We start from the raw sequence: 8,335 nt of genomic DNA, 5'->3' as shown, positions 1-8,335 counted from the left end.
AAAAAGGCTCTCCTAACTTCAAAAAAAAGGCCCTACTAACTGCAAAATAAAAAAAAAATAGACCTCTTAACTTCAAAAAAAAAAATCCTACCTTGTTCTTACCTCGGTCCTCAGGCAGCAGCAGGCTCTGCACAGGCAAGCTCGTGACTCATCTGATCACACCCGAGACTGAGAGGAGTCGAGAGACAGAGAGAAGGAGGGTAGTCGGAGAGTGCAACGCACATTCCACACATGCACACTGCGGGCCCGGACGAGTCGGCTGCTAAGCAACAGGCAGCGGCAGCAAAAACACCGGGCCGGCCGGATAAATGTTTTCGGCGGGCGGCATGTGGCCCGTGGGCCGTAGTTTGAGGACCCCTGGTCTAAGAAACCGCCTGGAATGCCAGAATCCCTCCACTATAGTGAACTTTGGATCTCTCAGATCAAAGTGCTAATAAATGCCATAGGACATAACTGAGGGAAGGAGGGGCTGCCTTGGAACTTGGCTCACTGATAGCCATGGGCTGATAGGATGCTGATGCAATAGACACCAGGCATGGCCCTTAACTGCAGAAGCCAGGGGTTCATAACCTCAGAGTCAGAGCGGCAGCCAGGGGATCTGACCAGAAGAGAGCTCCAGAAATTGTGAATAGAACTGAGTTTTCCTAGGAGGAAAAAAGTACCGCTTCATATGTATAATCTGAAAAGAATGAGAATGAGTAATCAGGAGAATGAGGAAGATGGCCACCCAATGAAAGGTCACAATTCCTTTCCTGGTTTCCATGCCTGAATCAGTGTTCAGAAGCAGAACCCAGTGACTGAAAGGTGGCCAGGTTCCCAGGGAGAAGGACCCACAATACTATGGCAAGAATGAACTATAATAGTTTCTCCGATCCTTCTCCACAGAGATCTAGAATATTCACTTGGATGATAGAACACTGGGACATTTTGATGACTGTTGGGCACAAGGTCAGAGGTCAACAAGTACACTGAGACCTGAAGCCCCTTCATGCCCCTGGTTAGAGTGAGAGCAACTGGAGTCCTAGGGTCCAGCCTCCCTGGACCCACTGGTTATCAGTCCCTGCAGGAAGTCATCCATTGTCTTCACTAGCAGAGAGGTGTGGACAAGGATCCCGGAAGGCTGGCGACCCTTGAGCTCTGGCAATGGCCTGGGCTGTGCACCCACTGTTAGTCCAGACAATGGTAGCTGAAGCAACTTCCCCATTTATTATTATGTAAATCCTTGCTGATGGGCTAGTCTGCCTGTTACTGGAAATTGCCTGCCTAAGGGCTATGGGTGTATCCCAAACTAATAAAAGGTTGGTGAGGCCTGAGCACCAGTGGAAGTCCTTCCCCTTGAGTTGGACTTGCCCGCCTGGCCCCCCAATATTTCCAAATTATCTCTTGTCTCTTTCATTTGCATGCAGCCCTCTTCCAGATCCTGAACCCTAAACCACGCAGGACGTGGGGGAAACTTTACACAATTCCCCCTAATCCCCAAATGTACAGTTGGGATTGGGAAGTTGGGCTAACCCTCATATTGCATCCTTGTGATCCTTCCCGACTATGATCGCTCTCATCTGCAGAGTAAGAGCTATCACAGTAGGGAAGGCCAAGTGGGAGCATCTGAAACTGCACCATGCCCCCTGCCCCCAGGCCAATGTAGTAGCCACAAAATATCATGGCATCCTGGGTTGGGGTGGAGGGCAACTGCTAATGCCATTCTTAAGTATAAAAAAGATGAAGAAATGTTGTTCCTACCATATTTCTATTTAACTTGCCAGTGTTGACCCAGAAGCAATTGGATCAGTGGTTCTCAACCTTCTGGCCCTTTAAATACAGTTCCTCCTGTTGTGACCCAACCATAAAATTATTTTCGTTGCTACTTCATAGCTGTTATGTTGCTACTGTTGTGAATCGTAATGTAAATATCTGATATGCAGGATGGTCTTAGGCGACCCCTGTGAAAGGGTCATTCGACCACCAAAGGGGCCGTGACCCACAGGTTGAGAACCGCTGAATTGGATGGGTCCTAGAGAAAGACTGCGGACTACTTTAAGGAAGTGGAACCCCTTTACACCTGCTGTGCCTGATGTGGTGGCTTGGCTAGAGTGGAGTTATGCAGCCTCAGGTACATGACTGCAGCCATCCATTTGGCAAATGCATTCTTTTCTACCCCAATCAGGAAAGAAGATCAGAAATAGTTCCTATTCCCACGGAATGGATGCCACAGTTTTGTGTTCACTCTTCAGTCTTCTGTCCTAATACAGTCCGAAGAGAACCAGAGCATTTGGACATCCCACATCACATCACCTCGATCCATCACATTGACGATGCCATGCTGCTCAGGCAGGATGAGAAAGAGGTGGAGCACACACTGGCTGCGTGAAATAACACATGTGCCCCAGAGGGTGGGAGGTAAGTTCTATGAAGATTCTGTGACTTGCTGCTTCACTAAAGATGCTACAGGCCTAGTGGCTAGCAGCGTTCTGGCACATTTTCTCCGAAGTGAAAGACCAATTGCTGCATCTCGGATCCCTTGCTAGAGAGAAGGAAGCACAGAGTCTGTTAGGAATCCTTGGGTTCTTGAGGAAACACATTCTACACCTAAGAATACTACTGTTGCCCAGGTACTGTGTGACACGGAAGGCTGCCAGCTTTGAGTGGGGCTCAGAGAAGGAAAAAGCTCTGCAGCAGGTCCAGGCTGTGATTCTAGCAGCCCTTCTGCTTTCACTATACAATCAGGCAGAGCCTAGAGCAGTGGTCGGCAAACTGCGGCTCGCGAGCCACATGCAGCTCTTTGGCCCCTTGAGTGTGGCTCTTCCACAAAATACCACGTGTGGGCGCGCACGTACAGTGTGATTGAAACTTCGTGGCCCATGTGCAGAAGTCGGTATTTTGTGGAAGAGCCACACTCAAGGGGCCAAAGAGCCGCATGTGGCTCGCGAGCCGCAGTTTGCCGACCACTGCTATACAGTCAGGCAGAGCCTAGAGCAGTGGTTCTCAACCTTCTGGCCCTTTAAATGCAGTTCCTCATAAAATTGTTTTCGTTGCTACTTCATAACTGTAATGTTGCTACTGTTATGAATCGTAATGTAAATATCTGGTCTTAGGCGACCCCTGTGAAAGGGTCGTTTGACCGTCAAAGGGGTCGCCACCCTCAGGTTGAGAACCGCTGGCCTAGAGTATTGGAGGTGTCAGATGGGAAATGATGTAGTTCGACATTTATGGCAAGTTCCAGCAGGAGAATCACAATGCCATCTCCTGGGATTACTGAACAAGGTTATGCCAACTGCAGTGAAGAATTACACTCCTTTTGAAACACAGCTCCTAGCTTGCTGGTGGGCACTGGGAGAGATCATGATTGACCGTGGGTTCAGAACTGGCCATCACAAGCTAGGCCCTACTGGGCACATGAAGTCGTAAAGCCAGGCAGGCCCAGCATCAAAGCCATCAGAAGAGGAAACTGGTACATCAGGACTCATGAGCTGAATGATAAGTAGCCCAGATCTCCACGTCACTCATTACAGTTGTACTGGCACCCCTCCTCCAACTTATATCCTATGGATGTATGAGGGGGGTCCCACATAAACACCTAAACAAGGAAAGAAAGACCAAACTCAAGTTGTGGATAGGTCATCTCACTATGTGGGCACACGCTAAAAACGGATGGTGGCTATATTACAGTCTCACTCCTGCAGGGAAGGGCATGGGAAACATTGGGGAGGGAAAACCTCCCCCGGGGAGGGGGGGTGGCTTTGGGAAGTGCACCTGGTCACCCACTTTGTATAGATGGAGAATAGCCCAAAGTTAGAACATTTGTAGACCTATGGTCAGTGACGAGTGGCCTGGCTGTGGATGGGGGTCCTGAAAGAAAAAGATTATAAAACCAGAGACAAGGAGGTCTGGAATGGAGGACTACAGGAGTGGACACAAAGTGGGAAGTTGTTTGTATCGCATGTTTAGGCCTGTAGCAAGTATCTCTTACAAAAGATGTGGCAGCTTTGACAAAATAATTTGGCCCGTTAATACAGCTAGTCTTTACCAGAGCCCCCTCTCCCCCAACTGCTGCATGATGGGACTTAAACAAAGAGGACATGGTGGCAGAGATGGAGGTGATGCAAAAACCTAACAGCATGGACTGTCATTGACACAAATGAATATAGCTATGGCCACCTCTGAATGGCCAGCCTGCTAGTAATAAAGACCCATGCTAAACTTTTATATTCCTTAAGGAGGCCAATAGGCTACTTGGTGACCACTTGACCATATTGGGCCCCTTTTTTCCTGGTAGGGCCAGTAGTTTACTCTCATAGGAATAGACGCTGATTCCAGATATGGGGTTGCCTTTCTTGCCTGCGTGGCCTCACTAGCACCACTCTCTGGGGGCTTGAAGATCACCTGGTCCACAAGCAAGGAATCCCATATAACATGGCATCTGACCAGAGGACTTTCTCTATGGCACAGAATGTAGGAGAGTGGGCTCAGGAACGTGGGATCTACTGTTCCTATCACACACCTCACCACCCAGAAGCTATTGGATAGGTAAGTATTGGAATGGCCAGTTAAAGTTGCAGCTGAAGCTCCAGCATGGAGGTAATACAGTGCAATGATGACATCCCTCCAGGCCATCGTAATATATGCCTTTAATCAGACAACTTAATATGGCACTGTGTCCCCAACAGAAGCAGCACATGGGTCTGGAAACAAGGGGCGGAAGCATGAATGGCCCCAGCTAGCATCATTCCAGTGATCCAGTGGGCTTCCCTATCACCACATTTCTGGGCTTTGAGGAGTTAGAGGTTTTGATCCCCAAAAAGGGTACATTCTTGCCTGGGGTAAGAGCAAAGATTCAATTGGGTTACACGTTATGGCTGCAACCAGGCACTTTGGCCTCCTAATGTTCAGAGACTAACAGGTAAGACAAGGAATTGCCACCTTATCAGATATAATTGACCTGGAGGAGGTAGGGCCACTATTAGTGGCGACAGTGTGAGCTCCAGTGACCTATTTGGGTGTCATTTGATACTCTTTTGCCCAACTGTGACTATGAATAGACAAGAGCAGCAACCCTAGTCTGAGAAGGTGCTTAGACCACTTAGAAATGAGGATTTGGGGGGGCTAATTTTGGGGGCCAGGTAAGCTACTGAGAGCTGCTGAGGTGATAGCTGAGGGTGAGGGGAATCGAATGGATAGTGGTGGAGGTATATCATGAGGCCCTGTCATGGCCTTGCAACCAGTTTCTCTGACAGGGGCTATAGTAAATTCCATTAGCTTTCCTCTGCTAAGTTTCCCTTCAGGAAGAGCTGCCCATCAGAGCCAGAGAGATATTCCCTGAATACAGATGGAGAAATAGATACTGGTGGTGCAAAGGTGGACTATAGCAGGCACAATATGTCACTCAGATCCCCCTTAAGCTAGGAATTGTTGCCCAAATCAAGGAGTGTGTTTGAGGTGACAGCCTCCAGCTTAAGCTCCTCCAGGATCTGCTTCAGTGTCTGGACTAGAGTCACGTACTTCTCCAGTGACTCCTCCCCCATGACCAAGCAAGGCAGTGGCCCAAGGTTGGGCTCCTGCTCCCAGCCACGCTGGAGGACTTACGAGGTTTGCAAGCCAGTCTGACAGCTCCCACGAACCAATCCAGCGTCTTCCCTTAACTTTTCCTAGTGTTACACTCCTAACTCCGTATCTGTCTGCTTCCTGGAGAACCCAACCTGTGACAGCACACATTTCAAAATTTCCCCAAACGGCTGCCTTTCCCCTTCCCACAATCAAATCATTTTTCATGGCTTCAAATTGAGGGGGATTTTATATCTTTATTCCCAACCTCTCTAGACAGACTGTACTCTCCCTTCTCAAGTGTCTTATATACTAATTACGGCATTTAACCTGATAATAAAATTCAACCACGTAAAATTGAATATCTAATTGGCTCTATTAAGCAATTCATAAATCTGGCAGGATCCTATCTAGCAACTAGAAGGGCCTCCAAGGGGTTATTTACAAAATGGAAGGTTTTTTTATAGGCAGAAGGGTGTGGTAGGTGAGTTATTAGCAGATGAAATGATTACTTTCAGGCCAAGACATTACCATTTTGCGGGGGAGAAAAGGGCAAAGGTTTTATCAAGGAGACTGCCTCTTCTTCCTGGGCGGTGCGGGAAGGCCCACATAACAGACTTTTCCAAATTCTAGACTGGTCAATTAAGATTCTATTCCTGGGAGATGGTGAAACTGCAATTAAAACACAGGCGTGTTTTTTTCATGTCTTCCCAAACACAAGCTCTGTTATGCCCAGATTTCAGGATCCCCAAGAAACCACACCAGGGAGCCAGCCGTGTCCGATGCAAAAGCATAAGAGTCTTTATTCAAGCCCGGGCTTGGCTCCCCCAGCCTCCTTACCGACGCAGCGGCGAGACGAGAGAGAGCCCGAGCTTTGTGGGTAGAGGGGTTTTATAGGGGGGTTGGAGTAAGGGGAGGAGAGAGGACTGTGGGCCCTGCCGATTGGCAAGGCGCAAGTCGGTGTCTTGTTACACAGGATGTGGTCGTATCTATGGCGCGCACTTCCCTTGATTATCATTGGTTAGTTTAAAGAAATCCTAGGTGTGGCTAGCAGAGGTTTGGGCTTCCGGGAAGAAGCTCCTTGCTGAGCACATGGCTGCTGCCCAAAATGGAGGATTCGGGGCAAGATGGAGGGCGTAGCCCTCGCCCTTTCAGCTCCTTCAGAGCAGGGACTATTTCTTAAACTTCCCGAGTGACTAATGTAAAGGCTACCTACATACAATATACTATGTTGAATTGAATTGGTTAAAAGCCCTTTCCTGGGAACCTGTCAGACCACAGTTAAGGCCAAGTGGATCAAAGGCAACTATAGAATAGCCAGAGGGAACAAAAAGTCAAATGATCCTGGGTGGGCCCCATGTTTGGCTGGTGTTCATACCAAAGTCCTCTATTCCTGAGAGACATAGTTCATGTACTACAAATTCCTAAACTGAGGAGAATTCACAGTGATCATTTTGTAGAATTTCCAATTTGACAACTGAATTCTAACATTCTAAAAAGAGGTTTATTTCTGATCTGATCCGAGACCCATTTATTTCACTTGGAGTGTTGGGGGGAGGGGGGCACACACACTTTTCTCCTCTCCCAACTTGGGTCCAGTGCTTGGGGGCCTGCAGATGAACTGACAATAGGTGAACAGGAGAAAAGACAAGATTTATTTACACATGGGTAGGGGTGGGAGCGCCCAGTGATTGAAAAGTCCTGGAGTAGCCAGAAGATTATGTCTCTCAATTTAACAAAAGGGGGGAGGGGAGTTTAGGGCTTCAGTGGGAGAGCATAGCAGGTTCTACTGGGCTTTTTGATGCTAATAGAATGGGCAGTCTGTCTCCGCCAGGCAACTAAATCAGCAGTCAACTCCTTTCGAAGAGTTAATGGTAGCTGTATTTTCAGGAGCCTCTGCTTTAGTCAGATCGAGAGAATTCCAGATACAATTTCGTATGCATCTTTTGTAGGTCAAATGTTTCCAATAATCTTTACACCAACTCTGGAGGTCCAAGTGCGTCCCCACAGGGGAAAAGGTCTTGTCCCAATGCCCAAAGAGAGAAACCTTTCTGAGATCCCGGGAATGCGTCTAAACAGGCCCCTGTGACCGCTTGCTGTGGGGAATGAGCCGATGCCCGGGGCACCGCGGTCAGCGATTCCAGGCAGGCCAAGGACGGTCAGAAAGAGATCCTTTCAAAAGCTCAGAGATGGCAAAAGAGAGGCAGAGGCATCGTCGCCGTTTTTCTAGGAGCGCGTGGTGGTGGGGGAGAAAGTTCACATCGGTCCCGGCCAGGCGGTCCGCGAGCTGGGGCCTGTGGGTCGTATTTGGGGAACCTCGGGTAGCATCCGGGCTCCAGCTTGATGGCTCAAGTTTCTTCCCCAAACACAGGAGATAATAACATTCCCCTCGGAGTGGCCGAGAAGGGTGACTACCACCGGAGGCTGGGCTCCCAGCCCCGAGTTGGCGCTGGCGAGGTGTGTTCTTTTCCTGGAAGGGTGGGGTGGAGACAGGAAGCCTCCAGGGGGCTCCCCACCCGCCGCACGCGCCGCCCCGGCGGGCTTATAAACAGCGCCCCCGGCGCCTGCAGATCACTGTGGTTCTACTTCTTTCGGAAGAAGTCTCGCCCTGCGCGGACCGGGAACCGAGCCCTCGCCAACCTAGAACCCAGCGGGAGCCGCAGACCCCCCTGCGCAGTTGGTCGCCTTCCCACTCGGTTGCCGTCGCGGTTGACTTTAAATCTGAACACAGCGGTCGGGGTCAGTGGGACCTGCCCTCTGGACCCGGAGCCGAGTGGGAAACCGAAACCGCTGGGCT

The sequence above is a fragment of the Myotis brandtii genome, unplaced genomic scaffold (genome assembly GCF_000412655.1).
Source record: "Myotis brandtii unplaced genomic scaffold, ASM41265v1 scaffold455, whole genome shotgun sequence".
Classification (NCBI taxonomy): Eukaryota; Metazoa; Chordata; class Mammalia; order Chiroptera; family Vespertilionidae; genus Myotis; species Myotis brandtii.
This window is presented reverse-complemented; position numbering follows the sequence as displayed.